At 41.3% G+C, this 18,672-nt stretch overlaps 1 protein-coding gene across 10 annotated transcripts in view; it reads right to left on the bottom strand.

Annotated features, from left to right (window-relative positions):
- Zbtb20 (zinc finger and BTB domain containing 20) overlaps positions 1 to 18,672 on the bottom strand; it is a 262,491-nt gene that overhangs the window by 65,215 nt on the left and 178,604 nt on the right. The window contains exon 1 of one of the 10 annotated variants that reach the window (XM_051191499.1): positions 17,732 to 17,752. The exons of 8 other annotated variants lie outside the window; for them this stretch is intronic. The gene's annotated coding sequence lies outside the window, so the exon portion shown is untranslated. Of the gene's footprint in view, positions 1 to 17,731; positions 17,753 to 18,672 lie in introns of those variants that run through there. One more of the 10 variants, XM_051191506.1, reaches the window with a different exon arrangement.

The raw sequence follows: 18,672 nt of genomic DNA, 5'->3' as shown, positions 1-18,672 counted from the left end.
AAATGATAATATTTACTTATGGGTAGAAAGCATGGGAAATAGGAGAAACATTTATGAACTTTTGTATAGTTCATAGTTAGTAGTATTAAGAGTGAAACATGTTGTTAATCATTACTAGTAATCAATAATAGTGTTTTATAACATGGAATTTTATTGTGGGGGATTAGGGGCTTGATGAGACTACATGGCTAGATAGTTTTCTGTCATTTCTACACTCAGAATTGTCTTTCTGTGTGGCTTACATTTGTGAGACAGTGAAGGGCAGCTTGCCTGCTGGGTGTGGAGCTGGGGCAAGCCTGCTATTGTTTAAGTCATGGGAGGCTTCTGCAGTCAGGAATCAGCTTCGTTTTGTAGCAGAAGTTGTTTGTTTCCAGGGTTTGGGTGAAGCCTAAGATGTCCACATCTTTCTGGGATACCACTGGTAGAGACAGGGAGACACTGCTGCAGATGCTCTACTTCACGGGGTACACACAGGAACCATTTCATGGTACTTTTTCCTTCCTTGCTTCCTTCCTTGCTTCCTTCCTTCCCTTTCTCTCATTTCCCTCCCTCCCATTCCCCCATCTCTTTTTCTGGTTTTTCTAGACGAGGTTTTTCTGTGTAGCCCTGGATGTCCTAGAACTCACTCTGTAGACCAGGTTGGTCTCGAACTCACAAAGATCTGCCTGCCTCTGCCTCCTGAGTGCTGAGATTAAAGGCGTAAGCCACCACCACCTGGCACATGGTATTTTCTTTAAGAGACAATTCCCATAGTGATTTACACAAATGAGATGCTCTTTATGGGAAGAAAGGTGGGGAGGGGAGGCATTTCAGCTGCCTGGCAAATGAGTATAATCTAAAACAAGGTTTTCAGCTGAAAATTCTTTTTTTTTTAAACTTTTAATCTTTCCTCAAAAAATGCCTGGTTACCACCAAACTTAGTATCAAATTTGAAAAGGAGAGCCCTGATTGAGAACCAGATCCATTATTCTCTCTGCCTCTGAAAGTGGATCTGTGTGACTCTGGTCAGGTTCACCAGCTTCTCCTAGTTGTAAATGTATGTATGTATGTATAAAATCATGGACAAAGAATGCTACCATTAAACACTGAGCTGGTTCCCACCTGAAAGGTGATATTGAGATACATTACCAGTCCCACACAGCTGTGAAACTGGCCTGCAAATTTATGGGCACTATGGATTTTGTGTAGTCTGGAGGGACCCAGGAAGGGTCTTGAGCCTGTGTGACAGCTGACAAGCCAGCCTGTGTCTGCTGGAGTTTGGGGAGATGCTGTATGTAATAAAGGGAAACCAACTCGAATACCATTCCATTTCCACCTCCCCCCCCCATGATGAAAACACCACCTGAGGGAAATTCCGAGAGTAGGCGAGACCAACACTCGAATTCTAAGCTTTCTAAATCGATGGCCTGGAGAGGCCTATGCCTCGCACAGGTGCAGTCACTGTTCCTGAATACCAGGTGTGTCTGGATCCTAGGGAGGAAGGTCGGATGTCACTGCTCCTGAAGCCTGGTTTTTCCTGTACCCAGCTCCAGACACATGAATTTATCTGGCAATCCCAGGAGACAGAAAAGATCCAGAATTAGCAGGAGCCTCCTTTCCTGATAACCTAAGTGCCCTGATTGAAAGGCAGAGGGTATCAGGAGAATGGCTGCATGGAGTCGGCATTGATTTCTCCAGCCTTTGTCTGTGTCTGGTTTCTGTCTCGCTTGGAGGTGGTTACTGTTACTACAAGCAGCATGAATCATGTCTCTGTTAAAAAACAGAGCTTCAATTGTCTTACATAACCCCTGGTAACTGAACATCTAATAATAGCAAGCCATTTCCAGGTAGGGAATCTGTCTACCTCCCAGACACACTCATACACATGCATGCACATATGCAAACACACTTTCATTTCCTCACACAGTGTGACAGACAGGCAGGGGCAAAGGGAGAAAGGGGACAGCCAATTGATTTTCCCATATTTTGTAATGTATTGAATAATCATGCATCGTGGGATAACCAATACGTTTAACTGAACTTGTTTAAGGAAATGTAGGAAACAAGCATTCATCTTAAAAGTATTTGAAACAGCCAAGGGCTCCACACACACAAGGCAGATATATTCTCGAACTCTTTCCTAGTGTACAGAAACATCAAACCCAAAGGACAAAAGAGGCAGTTATTTCACAGTATTGGCTGCTAGCTTGCACTGTTAAATTGGAGTTTCAAAGGACTTTTTCTCATCTCCTTTATGTTTCACCAGAGTATATTCCAAAGTTTCTTGGCTCTGTTTACTGCATAAATTTCTAGGGAGGGAAAAGGAACTGAAAACATGGCTTCAGTGTCTCCCCATTCAGGACATACAGCATCACACACCGTCCCTGAACTACTCTCTTTGTGTATGTATGTGGGTGTGTGGGTAACTACATGCACGGTTTGCATTTCTCTCATAATCATATCCCTCTGGTTTGCCATAAGCTAGGAGGACTTTCCACATGTGATTTCCTCCCAGCCACCTGTTAAGATGATTAATCAAAATCCCAGTGATAGAAAAGGCTGAAAACATGATTTTAAAAAATCACAAAGGTAAGTGCGTGCATGCGTGTGTGTGCGCGTGCGTGCGTGCGTGCGTGCGTGCGTGCGTGTGTGTGTGTGTGTGTGTGTGTGTGTGTGTATGTTTCATCTGAGCGGTATTTGAAAGCCAGAAAAGGATGTCCTGTCTGCTCCTATGTCACTGTCCCTGCCTTATTCATTTGAGAAAAGGTCTCTCTATGAACTAGAACCTCACCATCTGGCAAGACTGGATGGTTAGCAAGCTCTGCATATTTCCCTGTGTCTACACCCCAGTGCTGGGATTACAGCTGCATGCAGCTATGTCCAGCATTTTATGCAGGTACTGGGGTTCTGAACTCAAGTCCTCATGATTGCAAAGGAGGGAATCTTACGAAATAAGCCATCTCCCCAGCCCCTGGAGATAATTTCTTTTCTTTAAATCACTTATTTGATTGAGGATCAAATGGGGGTCTTTGTAGTGAGTTAAAATATTTATGAGGAAAAATATTACAAAGATATCTATGTCTGTATTTCTTCACTGCTTTATGTGTCCCTCTTATGGGAGATCATAGCCAGGACCTAATTTTATAGCATGCACCCCCCCCAGGAGTCAGCACCCCCAGATATCATGGAAAAATATATGGAAAATTACGGAGAGCTTACATCCTGCTACTCATTTGGGGGAGGCCACCAGAGAAAAACTTCCTTCTTTCCTTTGATTGTTCTGCAGAATGAAACAGTGGATTAGACTAGTTCAAATGAAATGCTAGTCCTTAGAGGACTAGCACCTGGCTAGTCCACATTCTCCTCAGTTGCATAGGCTACAAAAAGGCACAATGAGATAGTCACCTGTCAAGGTAGCATGTGTTCCTGCGGATAGGATTAACTTTGCTTACTTCCTTTAGAAGTGACCCCAATCCATAAAAGCCAGAAAGCGTTGGCTTGGAGGAGAAAACACACAGAAAAGAAAATAAGAGGGAGGAGAAGATCTCTATTATTGCTACCTGAACATCTGGCTAGAGCTGACCAAAAAAGTCTTTATTAGTATTCTCTGGTAGTTTTGCTACATGCCATATGGATGTTAAAGGAAATGAATTCTAGTCCCCTCCCCAAATATCCAAATGCAGAGCAGTGGGGAGGGATCTTGACCACTGAGTCACCCTGCATCACAGCAGGATCACAGTGGTGGGACACAGCTGCTGTGGCTAGACTCTTCTGTTTATTTCATAGGCTTTGTGAATTAAATTATTCTTAAAATTGGTATGCTGGCGAACTAAATATTTTAATAAAAACAGCCTTGAGACACCACAATTTTCTTCACAAAAGGCTATTCCCTCTAACTATTGTGAATATTGCCAAATGGTTCCTACTTAGGGAATAGCAGAGCTTTGCCTCTCCTCTTGGCTTCAAGCACCATGCTCAATCCATGCCTGTGTGAGATGACTACACGTACCTGAGATTTCAGGGCACTGTGTCAGCTAGCTCCTTCACAGTGGTGAATCTGGCATCTGAGCAAGGACTTTATGGGCCACACACACTTACAGTGTAAAAATGGATTATGATGTTACTTTGCATTGCAACAGTAAAATATTTCTGGATCATTGCTGACAAGTAGATCATAATAACCATATGTGGGCAAAAACCACACGGCATTGTATCAGAAGCTTGGAACTAATATTTCCAAATGATTCTGAGAGGTTTTCTTGGATACTTTTTCCTGTCCCTTGCAATAACCATTTATTGAATGCTGTCAGTGATGGACTCTTTATCCATTAAAGGTACCTGGACCATACCAGACACTCACTATGTTCTTTCTCTTCTACACTGAACAAAACATCAGCAAAACATGAAGTACAGCTAGTTTTGAGGCTGATGGGCAATCCATTTGTAGTAACTGGTCTGATGACAGGAAATGGGAACACTGATGATAGTGGGAATTACTTCTTTACAAAAGCACAACAGTTTAGACACATTTTAGGCACAACTCATAGAATGCAGATGATCAACTCTTACCATACTTCTTATACTCCCAACAAATGTCTGGAGCTCTAGAAATTTGAAAAGTCTAATATGGTCCAAGACAGTTTTACAGGTCTTCTAGCAGTCATACAAACAGATGTAGACGTCTATCTGGTCAGCGTCTCAGTGTACTATTTAGGATACATCTGAGAGCCTATCTGAACTACTAGATTCATTTATGGGAAACAAGCAATTCATTATTATAAAATAAACTTCTCCAATGCAATTAATTGACAAGTCAATTGGTAATCAAGATTCACAAAAGCAGTGTTGCTAGAAGAAGCCAGGTAAGAATTCTCTGAAGTGATGTCAGAGGAACTGAAGAAACCACAGGGTGATTTGACTGAATGCTTCCTGAGTGCCTCGGAAGAGTTTGGATCCTATCTGTGTCTAAACTCTTGTAGACCATAGGCGAGGCAATGAATGCACAGTCCTCCAGGTAAGGCAGGGGTGTTAGGAGGGCTGGCTCTTAGGCTTCCTCCCAGTCATAGCATTTGATGATGCTACAGGAAGAGGGATGACGGGGCATTTCCCATTCTTATTTAGATAAACATTGCTGTCTTTTGATCAGTTTCCATAGCTTGCTGCATTGTTCAGCTCAAGAAGCCACAGAACATTTACCCAGGAGATTATTTTCATTTATCCAAGGGAAAATACAAGTTAATATCTCTGCCTTTCTTTGTCTGTCCATGTCTCCTCTCACATCAGGCTGGTACCTAAGGTGAACACGATCATTCTGGTACTAATGAAGAGCCTCCACCCCCTCAAAGCCCCCACAAAGCTCATGCAAGCTTATCTGATTGGACTATTTACATCTTGGCTATTTCTCCTCCTTCTAACTTGTTTATAAAAATCCCTGGTAAGCATAAATCTGCAAAAGCAAAACAAATAAGACAAAACAGCTCTGTTTGAAGAATTTACTCTAGTCAAAGCCGTATAGTAAAACAGTCTACTACTCTCGGGGTGCAGGAAGTTTTAAAAAGACACTTACATCTTAGGAGAGACAAAATCCACTATAGTCTCCTATGTTGGGATCTTTTCTCTCTTTCAAAATGAATGCTACATACTGGGTCTATAGTCTGGTATGCAGACACGGCTATTTCTCCCAACAGTTCTCAGGCCAAGGCATCCTCCAGGCCAAGCAGGTCCAGAGCTTGCAGAGCTAGCCTTACAGAGACAAAGGAGGCACACAGAAAGCCCAGTACCTAGAGCTTATATCATATCCTGACCAGCACTCTGGTTACCCATGACTCGCTCCTTTCCATTTCTGCTCTCTTCACTGCTGCTTTCATACCCTTCACCTAGAATGACCTCTGCCTGCCTCTCTCTTACTGCTCAGAACACTCTGGACACCGGCTGTAAGCCTAATTGCCGAGAAGCAGCTAAGGCTGACCCAACTTGGGACCTGGTTATAACTTCCTCAGCTAGCGCCTGACAACTAGTTCTTGTAGTGACTAGAGTCCCTGAGACCACACACCTAGGAGTTGTTCTGAGACCACCAGAAACATTGTCAAGGGCTGCAGAGTCAACATGAAAGGGAAACAAACAAACAAAAAGCAAAACAACAACAACAACAAAATGCCAGCTTTAACAACAGACTCAATATAGAAGATATGGCACCTAAAAGAAAAGATGTAGCTGTATGCTTAAGGGATTCAGTAAAGCAGACTAATTCTCAGAATAATTCCTAAAAAAGGAGGAGCTAAAATATTAGGTACAGAAACAGTGTCATGAAGTTTGACTGCATTGACTGTGGAGGTAAGTTAAGATTTTAAGAGGGAGAAAAGGGAGTACAGATAAAACAGAGAAAGACAGGGGTGTACACACACACACACACACACACACACACACACACACACACACACACACAAATTTACCTCCTCAAGTAACTCAATCACCATCCCTCTCAGTCTGAGCCATCCCACCATACATCATTACAAACTCTGACAATGCCCGGCTAGGCTTAAGTGAAGGCTATGATATATCTTGGAAGGAAAACATGGAATAAAGCGCAGAAATGCTGAATGCTACTATATATGTATACGACTTTATTTATGTGTGTATTTATATATCAATATATACAAACATATACATTTGTATGATGTTTGGCAACCTCACTCATGGTATTACTGTGAAGTAGGCATGTGCTAAACATAATTAGCCCATTAAACAGATGGTAGATCTCTGGCATCTCTCACCATATTCTAAAATGGTGGAGCTATGAGCAGGGACTGAAGTGAGAGTGTGGTTTGACATGCAGCTAACTGCAAATCTCTGTGAATTGCTACTTTCCTAAAGACAATCTGGGTAGGCTGCATTTGGCTGAGAACTGGGGATGGTTTTGAGACGCTTTAAAAATATACAGAGGGACAACTTTCCACATTCATTCAGATATAGTATCTTCATTTTTACTTACTAGAGGCATTTTTTGAAAAACAGCTTTTTATCTTAACTCATCTGTGTTCTAAGCAAACTTCCAAATTGCTGAGCAGATTAAAAAACAAAAACAACAACAACCACCATCACCCTAACAAAAACTTACATGCCAAGTTGAATGCTGGGTAAAAAAAGAAATAAATAAAAAATAAGCAGAGTACTAAGGAAGTACACATTTTTTAAAACAACTGGGATGAAAATAGGTTTGGTCAGAAACACAAGGGGGTCACTGTAGCCTGGTGACCTACCTACTGTGTCCAAAATGACCTGTGATGAACGTTCATCTGGTTGAAGGCTAAACTACATGGCTGGGGCATTGCTGCTTCATTGTTCACTGGCCTCAGAGATCATGTAACTGAATATTCTAGCCCCTTTCCTTGACAGCTGAACAGGATCTAGCAGAAGTGCAAGGGTTACTAAAACTAAGACTTGAATTCACAAATGTATTTGAATTGGCTTCAAGAGGACATGAAACATCAATACATCTGCAGAGGAGAACTTTCAGTTGACTGCTCTTTACCATCTGGTCTCAAGAACATTTTCTGCTTGGAAGTTGCATAAGCAAAGAAAAAAAACAAAACAAAACAAAACAAAACACACACACACACACACACAAACAACTCTCTGTACCATGTTTCTGGTCAGTTATAATGATACGTTAATAGAGAAAACCAGCTAAATATGAGCAGTTGTGCCATAACCCAGATGACAACATACAGTACAGAACTAAGGTCAATGGAAACCAGAGACTTCAGTGCCAGAGACCTGTACTTAAATATTCAAGAGTAAACAGCCTTCCAAGGTGTCTACACTGAGCAGTTTTGGCTAGATTGGCCTTCAATGCCACCGCAAAACCATTTCAACATTTCCAAATTTAAAAAAAAAAATTACCAAGTAAATAGAGGTGATGTAAGTATAAAAGGCTCCATCTAAATTTTAATGACACAAACTATAAGCAGTAACACATATTCTGAACTTTTACAAAAACAGAGATTCTTCAGATATTCCTGTTCTTGTTGAAATATGCTGGTACCACGGTACCACTTAATTTTTTTTTTTTTTTTTTTTTTTTTTTTTTTTTTGATGAAGGGTCACCCTTGTGAATACTCATCATTCCTGCTTGTCAGAAATAGATTTTCCTGTTTCTCTGGGGAACTAGCCTCTTCTCTTACAGTTCAACCTAGTTGCTACAGATTGAACTGGACACAGTACACTCTCCATTGCCAAAGCCACGTGTCATCACTGTCTCAGCTTTTCGGAGCCATTTCCTCCCAACTTCCTATGATAAGTGTATTCTCTAAAGTGAGCTGGATTGGAAAATCAGGTAAATGAGACTTACAAGATGATACTACTTTTCAACGCAGGATTAGTTGGAGACTTGTGGAGACCCATTTGGACATTTGAAGGTCCTTGTTTATTCTGATTGGGGGTGTAAGTCAGAGGTTCACACTGCCAGAATTGGATTGAGAGGTAACACAGAGTTGAACCATTATGTGCCTTTGCTGAAGGGATATTTTCAGTGGGCTTGGCCAGAAACTCATCCTGAATTACTTTATTCACTAGGTATCTGATCCGGTCCATTCAATCCCTTGCTTTCCGCAGGCAACTGATGAACATGAGGTCAGGAAAAAAGAGTACTTTTGATGGGTCAAGTGAGAGTCAGTAGTGACTGACTTCATCAGAGGAGCAGAAGCAGATAAGACAGAAATAGCCAAGAAGAAAGATTTCGCTGGCTTCCACTGTTTCCCAAGGCTTCGCACGGCCTGTCTAGACACCCACCAATATACAGACACTAGGAAGCTATTATAATAAGTGTTCAGTGATGTATCGTCTGACCATCTTTTCTTCTGTTTCCCCAAGGGGACATGGCATAAGTCACAATCTGTTAAGAGTTAGGATAGAGAGAATATTGGAATTCACCCTTGCTATCTCTGGAAATGTTAGGCTGCAGGTGTGGGGAGAAGAGGAACCACATTCGACCACCAGCTATCTGGTCTGCCAGTGTAACTCTTAGCTGGAAGTCAGCACTCATGAAACTCACTTGTTAGAACTCTTGGAATTTCAAACTACATAGATATGACACAATTCATACCTTCAGCCAACTCATGTCATTTGTCTCTTGCCCAGATTGTCCAAATTGGTGGTTTTATAAACTTTTTAACCTTTTGCCTACATTTTTGTACGTTTGTTGACTTCTGTTAATTCTTTATAGTGGGTTACTTTAGAATAAGCAGAGTTCGCAAGAAGCTGTCACTTTCACAGTAACCAAAGTGGCTGCCCACAAAAGCAGAGGCCTGGGCATAAACTGGTCTTCGAGTTTCTCGAAAGCTGGAAATTCACAGCATCTGGAGACGTGTTTAATGGGTTCTGAAATTCACTCATAACATTGCTGATCTTTTAAGACTCTTATACCTTCTCTCCCCTTTCTAAAAATTACGAGAGGTCCTACCTACTTCTACTGTCCCCCCCCCTTTTTTGAGTGGGTAGTGGCGGTGGGTGTGGGTGGGTTTCAGAACAACTAAAAGACTATGTTTTTAAATTTCATAGAAGACTAACGATTGAATAATTTTCTCACATCTCTGCTTGCACTTTCGCAGTCTGGTTGCATTGATTTGCGTCTCATAAGTAGACATTTCCTTTGTTGGTCACAAATCAATGCTACAGAACAAATCTGCCAGTGCAATCCCACCCCCAACTCTCTTGCAGATTAAAAACAAAGCACAGTTTACAGTTTTTTTTTTCATTTTTTAAAAGACTAATTTCATTCGTTGGTAATATATGAAAGGAAGACAGAGCACTGGAGTTTACAGTCCCTGGGGAGAGGAGCCCTTCCCTAGCTTGGCAGTTTCTTTCACACTGCCTAGAGCATCGCCTACTGGGAGAGCAGCGCTCACCCTCCACCCTTCGCCCCTGGTGTGCCCAGCTAACCCAATTAAGGACCTTGCCTTAATACATCACACAGCAGCCTGGAGCAACATACTGTGATGTCACAGTCAGATATGATTTCATGGCAGGGAAAAGTCTTAAAGGCAGAAGAGGCTGAGTGTACTGCGTTTTTATTCAAGTCTTGTAAGAGAGGCAAAGAGGAGGTCTGTTCCCCCCAATCGTCACACACCCCCCCCAGAGAAAGAGAGAACGTGAATGTGAAAACTCAGTTCTGAAGATACTCTGGTGCTCCCACCCCAAGTGGTAAGCACGAATAAAGAAATAAAAGGAGCACGGACCGCTCTTGCCTACACTTAGCTACAGGTGGAAGGCAAGCAGGCACAATTTGATTTACCCAGATTAAAAGAGCAATTTTCTACCCTCTTTTTTCTTTGTAAAAATAGCCAATCGATTTTGGCCTAGCTATTGCTGACTACACCAGGCCCATTTTAATACATCACTGATTAAATGGTATGTGCTTGGCTGAAGGTACTCCAGCAGGGACCGGCACAAGGGCACCCACAGCCAGCCCTTGACTAGCACTCCAGGAAGGCCACGGCTACTCCTCCTTTTCCAGGGGACTGCTGGGAACACATGTTAGGCTCAAACTGGCTGAAATATAATTCTGGGAGCCCGAAACCTGGAACTTATTTAGCTTTTTAATCCTACCTTATGAACAGATTTTTGTTTTTAAACATGAATGGGGAAAATCCTGTGTTCTAAACTACAATGACATCTGACATGAAGATGATACTCAGAAAACAGCCTCCTTAAGTAGTATACACAGCGGTAGATTTCCATAAGGCATGGAGTTAACTGGCATACACAGAAGTCAGTCTTCTATAAGGTATGGAGGAGGGAGTTGTTTAGAGACCTTGTATAGTGAAATTGCACAGAAAAAATCCTGAAGTATACAGAATTTGTATATGGGTATCTGTTAGAAAAATAGATCTCCACAAATTCTAACTATAAGAAAGTACATTTGATTGCCATAAGAAAGGATACTCTCAACCATTCTATGAAACCACAGAAGTAACCCTGGGAGGAACTCTCTCAGGCCACGCTTATGGAGACCCAAGTTCCACAGACATCTACTACATCCAGAAAACAACTGCTCCACTTCACAAGGAAGAATCTAGTCAATTGTGCATTCTAGGACTTGGGACCTGGGTTTGAGAATTGTCGGACTCCATTTTAAGAAGCACGCCTAATTTCTCCCCTCTCATTTACGGCTTCCTCTCTCCCTCTCTCCCATTATCATTTACTTAATTTGTATCCTGGCCTTAATGGGGACAGATCTGTATGCAGAGGTACTATTAAGATAAGAAATTTCAGGAAGAAAGATTTAATGAGGGGCTTAGGAGTTTTTGGAAGGGGAATAGGAAATTGTTTAGCGAGAATTGAGGAAAACTAAGAACATTAACTATCAGAATGAGAACAGTGGCTGCATAAGAAAAGCGTCGGAGAGACACAGATGGTCTGCATTCTCCAGAACAAAAACAAACAGGAAGTAACAGGGCCAGAGCCCTGTCTCCCCTTCATTCCTCCCGCCAGCGTCAGTTAGGGGAAAAAAACACACCCGGAATATGTTCACATCAAAAAGTTTTCCTTCAAACACTGGAAAGTGACTAAAGTAAAAGAAACAAGAGATAACGGGTTCTAGCCTGTAACATTCCAGGGGTGGAGGGGAAATAGATTAAGTGTGCACAGTGTGGGGGAAATTCAGGCTCCTGAGCTCACTGATAACTGCATCAGACAGGTACCTTATCTGTGGCAGGAGGGACAGGAGAGACTTTGTATTCAGCCTTCTGGTGAGGGCGGTGGTGTGTGTGCATCTGTAGTGTGTGTGTGTGTGCATGCAGAGTGTGTTTATATGTGGTGCATGTGTTGTGGAAAGTGGTTGTTCTGGGCACAAAGGAGACAGAAGAGGTCCTGGAGTATAGGTTATTTGGGGGCATATGGAGTTAGCTAGGGTTTTAGTTTGAGTAATAAAAAGCTCTTGCTAAAAGGTAGCTGGAATGCATGGCTAGTTCCTAGGTTAAAAGCTCATCCATCCCCACATCTCAATGTTGAAGTTCTGCTTAGAGCACAAGCACGCACATGTAAAACCTGCAAAATTAGGCCGCAGGGCCTTTGAGGAGGTGCATGGTGTGCCAGTGGCCTCTTTCCCCGTGCCCTGGGCGAGGCACAGAGCCCTGACAGGTTAATCACCAGTCAAACTCCAGACTCCCAAGCCACCCCACAGAGATAAACCACCGGGGTCGCCCACGACCCAAGGCAGCAATGAGGACAGTTTTCATGTTCCCAAACTAATTGGACAGCAAGGAGTGTCTGTAAGAATAAAAGAGGTTGGGAATGGAGGATGGAAATAAAAGGGGAAAAAAGTGTCCTTGTTCAAAGTTTTAAATTACAGGCTCAGTAAAAAACTGGCATTCCACCACATCCGGTCTAGTTACCAAATGGAAAAATAGGGTCATTAACATGTTTATTTGAATTACATTAGTCCTTCCCTTTCATATTTAATTTATTCTGTTAGAAAAAAAACCTAGCGCTCTGCATGCTGGTGAAAGGCAGGAGTGTAATGGATCAGGGAGCCGAGATACAATGATCTTCACCCATTATCTGCCTGGCAAAGGCTTTTCAGAGCATACCAGGGTTGTTCAGGAAGAGAAGGGCCCAGAGACATAGATGTAGGGTATAGTTTATTAAAATAACATGGAGACACATTTGAATTGAGTGGGAAGCCTATTTCAATGTGGAAAGGAAGCTAAAACAAATCAATGAGAAAAGGTCCAATTAACGACTTCTTTAATGGTCTGTGTGTCCAGACTCAAGGTTGGTGTGAGGTTTACTGAGCACTCTCTAGTTGAGGAGCTTAAGGAAGTCTGTGTCATTAGCATTTGAGAAAAGCCAAGACTCAGGGTGATCTCATAAGTCCTACCATCATCTACAAGAGAGCAGATTAACCTCAGGACAATGTCTGCAAATGACCTTGTTATCTTCAGGATGGCAACAAGGCAAGGACATAAGGCTCTGTATCATCACTTGTTTCTTAGTCCCCACTCCACAGTTTTCAGTTATACTTGTGCATATAATTTTGTTTTCCACATCCATGAGATGGGAACATGAATAGGTCACAAACAGTAGAAAAACTTAGTGAAATACTTTGACCACATGTTCTATGAAACATTGGATAAATACTATGTTTACTTCTAAAGACAGTGGTGCCAAGCCCAGGGTGGTGTGTCACAAAGGTCCTGACAAAACCGAGGACTGGGCTCAGAGTTGCCTGTGTGTATAATTCACTACCTGAATGGATTTCTCCCTAGGATGTTGTCCTTGGGTTCACAACTTACCTCAACAGCAGGTTGCCACCCACACTTAGTAATTTCAAATTCAAATCTTTGTGTTGAAGAATCTAATGTGAGGAGCCTTGCTCTTTATTCCCAGATTCCTGCTCTCTTGTCAGCCTGGTAGCCCCAGCCTCTGACTGCAACATAGTCTAGTGAGCCCAACCGCAACATGATGCTAGGCACTCTGGTGCTCCAAGCTCAAGAGCCAGTTCAAGAGAAACAAGGTGCTGAGAAAGTGCTCTGCAGCCTTTAGCAGGCTTTCCTACAGTGAGTGTGTGTGTGTGTGTGTGTGTGTGTGTGTGTGTGTGTGTGTGTGCGCGCGCGCGCGCGTGCGCCCGCATGCACGCTTATGCGGTGTCAGCCTCTTGCTTTTCTGTAAGGCAAGTTTTTCACTCTGCTTCAGACAGATCATGTTTTTGTTAGGATTCTTTTTCTTTGGTCCAGTTTGTTGAACATTTTGCCAGCTGTCTCTAAGCTGAACCTTGGCTCAGATGCAACTGCATTCATATTAAGACCATTTTGTTTGGAGCCTGGAGTATACTGAGAATGTAATTTTGACAGGGGAAGGGAAATTAAATCACAACAATTCTAGCAGAAGATAATGCCAATCCATGTGTGGGACCCTTTCTGGACAAAATACTCAAAAAAACAAACAAAGAAACAAACAAACAGAAACTTCAGAATGAACTAGACTGATCTAGAGATGAAGCTTTCTATTTAGATAGTCAAGTCAAGGCAGGGATCTGATAAATATCTACAAAGGGATGAAAATCCCGAGAATGGGAATATGAATTGCCTTATTCTGTTATAGGAGGAGGCAAATCTTACTAGTCTTTAAGCAAAGAACCACTTTACACACAGAGCTATAAACTTATACAATTCATTAAAGGTCGATGATGGAAATGCTATCACAAAGTTTAGCTAAATTCATGGGGGTTAAGTCCAGAGTTATTCAGAGAAACTAGAATATGTGAAGGAAGATAACTAACCCCAGTCAGCAACAAGGACTATTGTGTCTGGTAACAGGTCCCTGGTCCTGTTGACCTTAATGACCATGAGCCTGATCCACTGGGGGTTTACCTCTAACCACGTAATTATGATGCTAAAGCAGGCGCAGCAAGGCCAGAATGCCTGCAAATTCTCAAATCTTACTATCTGAGCCATGCCATGCTGTTCTTTCATTTTTTTCTCTGCAGTACTTACTGAAAAGGGTGAGAGAAAGGTGAATCAGAGACCTTCAGAGTGGAGAAAAAAATTAACATAGGACACAGGGTTCATACGTGGCAGATGTGAGATTTGAACTCAAGATTATCTGTTTCCAAAAGTCTGCTACTCTTGTGGCTTTCAAACATCAAACAATATTTGTTATTTACACTTCTTAGTGTTTGTGTGTATGAACACATATGCCGCTGTATTTCATGGCAAGTGTCCTTAACTGCCCAGCCTTTTTGTTGTCTTTTTGCCCAGTGGCTTAAAGTACCAATAGTTTGAGATGACTAGTTTGACCTTTTAGAGCTATCTGCTCCTTCCTTTATTTTTCCTTTATCTAAACTGTACGCAGTAGCTTTTGTTAAGCAAACCATGTATACATCTACACCTTACAGTAATGATAGCTCTAGATCCCATTAAGAAGAAACAAAAGGAGCAGGCAGACGATGAAAATGGAAAGGGCATATGGCTAGTAACATACAGCTAGGGTTGCTTTGCAATCTGTGTATATTAATGGCAGCTTATTATTCTTCACCTACTAAATGGTCATAGGTTTTCTAACCTAAACTCATGTAGTTGAATAGAAGTAATATCTAAGAAGTGAACAAATACCAGACTTCATATTTGTGTGTGTGTGTTTGTGTGTGTGTGTGTGTGTGTGTGTGTGTGTGTGTGTGTGATTCTAATGGCAGTTGGGTTTCCAAATTGAAAGATGAAAAAACTAAAACAAACCAAAACAAATACTAGGATGGGGAGAAGGTGGAAGAGAAAAGTTCAGAATTTACTTTCCTAGGCTTAGTGGGTCCAACCAAACAAGTCTGCCTTCCTTCTATTTTGAAGACAGTATAGTTCTGTTGTAGGTGCTTGTGTTGCAGGGGTGTTGCTAACCTAAAATTATGACACTATGTTCTAGGAGTTGTTAATGATGTTTTAAAATTTATGTTACCGAATGTCTTTATTTTAATTTTCATTCTTGCAAACAGAGATGGTTTATTTTTCAACATTCATTATTATTTTGGGTTTTCAAGACAGAGTTTCTCTGTGTAACCCTGGCTATCCTGGAATTTACTGTGTAGACCAGACTGGCCTTGAACTTAGAGGTCTGCATGCCTCTGCCTCCTAAGTGCTGGGATTACAGTCTTGTGTCAACACTGCCCGGCAATACTCACAGTTATTATATATGTTTACCTATCATTAATGGGCCAGTAAATAACAAAGTCATCTCTAAACCTTTCTTGGGTCTCTTTCCTCCTGAACATTTATGTTCCCTTTTACTTTTAATATTTATTCACAGATTCAGTAGGTTTTCATAATCTGTGGAGCAATTTACAACTTTCACAAATATTCCCTTGGAGGTGCAACTCTTAGAGAGTGCGGATCAGTTGCCAATAGGGGGAAAATTAATATAGTTTGGCATCATTAAGAAAAGATAGATGAATCTTTGAGAAACCCATTTATTCCTTAAGAACATGTCCATATAAAGATTTACATTCTTTCAGTACCAATGTGATGATTGTACTACAAGCAAGGCCTGGGGATGTGTCATTACTGAACTCAGGAAAGCTATGCCAGTGCTTAACTGATCAGCATCAAAGAAGAAAGATAACACAGGGAAAATGTCAGAGCTGATTGCCTACAGCATCCCAGAGAAGAACTTCCTGATAAACAGGCATGCTGAGGATAGAACAGGGCACACAGTGTGACCAGAGGCTTGGTACTCTGCTTCTGGAGCTCGATATGAACCACATGTGCAGAGAGGGAGAATTAACAGAACTCAGCAGCTCCATATGGCTTCATCTGTGCAGTGAAGGGCTTCTTGCAAATAGAGAGTTCTGATACTGTGAGTGTTGTGTGGCTGGTTTACTGGGTTACACTATGGATTTAATGTGGTTAACGTCACAGATTCAGTTCCCAAGCAATTCGGATGGCTCAGTATGGTGTTTTGCATTTACCTTCTCAATAAATATTTACTCAGTGACTAAATGTCTTGGGATAGAGAAAAAAATCATTTTGTAGTCACAGCTTCTAATTTATATTAAAATGGTTAGATACCTTAAAAGAGCATGGGTATCAGTACTAGGCTGTCTGAGCACATGAGCAAAATAACTCAAGACACAAGCTCACTCATGTTGAGGTTGTGGTATTGCTAATGCAGCTACACCAAGACAAGACAACAACAATTTAGTACTTTTCACATCAGCTGAGAGTGCTTCTCCTAGCATCCTCTTCCAAAAAGAGATAATTAATCACTAGCAAACTCCCTGAGTTTATTAAGATTGTATTAGCAGCCCGTCAAATGCTCATAGCATCTAGCTGGGGTATGAAAATGACAGATTCATTTTCTTCACTTGTCACATGGGAAAACAGAAATTTGCTTCTATTGCAGTCACCCCAATTCTTTGAGGGGTGGGAAACAATTAAGTCAACCAGTACTATAGCTTGAGCCACCGTCTCTTTCAAACATTTGCATATCACTAGCTAATGTGTGGGGTGCACAGTGATTAAAGTGCAATAAACCTCTCTGTGAATTTTGGTTCAGATAATTGCAATCATTCAGTAAAGGATCATACAAAAGTATAGAGATGTTTAATAATACTAACCATTTAGCTGATGTGGTCAGTCATACCTTAATTAGATTTCCTTAGTAATACCTTAACAATACTGAAAAGGAGAATTAGAAGCCAGAAGACTGTTGGCATATTTAGTTGCCTTTAACATCTGGGGTTTTGTTTTGTTTTTCTCTTTGGGGTGTACTGTTTCCTCTTTTCTTTTCTTCTAGAACTAGGCCAAAGCAATCAGCATACTGACAGAGCTCCCCTCACTGCCTGTAGAGCAGACTACTGACTCTCACAGCTCCTGGTCAGCAGTGATCAGTAAGCATTGGTTTCCTTTTAGTAGCTTCCTTGTAGTTCCAGGGGCAGCGGTCCTCACTGCATACAATCAGGCCCTCTTTTCAGGGGGTTATAACTCAACCATCAAAATACCAAAATATGCTTTGGTTTGAACCCTGGTGTACAGAGTCTCCAGCTCAGGAATGACTGTGGTTTACTTCCAAATTTAAGAAAATATTGAATTTTGTAGGTTATTTATTTACTGTTTCCAAATATGTTTGAAGAGTTGTTGAAACTTTCCATAGGAAAGTATACTAAAAAAGGCACACCATTTTATTACCTTTGGCCACTCATTTTGAATTTCAGCACATCAATGGAAGAAGTAAATGATGGGGGAAACATTTATTTATTTTATTTTCTTACCAAATACAGATGTTTTGACCACTTGGGTCCTCATCAGTGCTCAAAATGTTGGTGTGTTGTAACATAATGAAATAAAGGCGTTAACATCCTTGTTTTGTTCTTTTCAATGGTGTACAGAATGGAGTAATAAGTTCTTGTTTTGGGCCCTGCATAACACAAGAACTCATTTCAACTTAAATAAATTAAGTAAGCAATTAGTTCATAATATGGCCTAATCACCTCTGGTATTTTGAAACAAACAAAAACATAAAAATGGCTGTTGTACATTTGCACTTAATTACTTCCATATAAAATACTTCCATGGATTTCATTACAGGTGACACAAATTTCAGATGTAAGCTTTGCTTGTGATAGAAAATCTGGACTATTGTATAGATTCCCATGAAGATTCTGTATCATTCTCTACTCTTTTCTAAAGAAAAGACAGCCTGTGCAAGTACATTTTTTGCCCTCCTAATTGGCAAAAGAAAGCCTTTATTTCAAAGACCCTGGAGAATAGATTATGTTCTACATTGGCTTAAGACATGAAAGAGCCAAGAGAAGCCAATATCATTCCAAGAACTTGTGCAAAGTTCCAGTCTGCACTAGGAGGCTGAACATTCTTGCTTGCATACATGTATGTATACCTGGGATTGTCCTCAGAGATCAGGACTGACTGCCTCATGGAAACCCTTCTGGAGAAAAAGATTCAACCTAGCAAATGCCCTTGCTCTGTCTCTAATGGAAAGGGGGGGGGGGAGGACATTCTAGTTTCAATGTAACTATGAGTTCTTGCCTTAAAGGAATTTTCTTGGTTTGAGTTCCCCCCCCCCCACCCTCCCTCTCAGATAGGTAATGTGCTAAGAAACTGGTGATGCAAACCAAAGTACTGTTCATGATCTTGGGTTACTTTCCCATCATGCAATGTGTGTAGCAGCACTGGACTGATCCCAGTGATTCAA

The sequence above is a fragment of the Phodopus roborovskii genome, unplaced genomic scaffold (genome assembly GCF_943737965.1).
Source record: "Phodopus roborovskii unplaced genomic scaffold, PHOROB, whole genome shotgun sequence".
NCBI lineage: Eukaryota > Metazoa > Chordata > Mammalia > Rodentia > Cricetidae > Phodopus > Phodopus roborovskii.
This window is presented reverse-complemented; position numbering and strand designations above follow the sequence as displayed.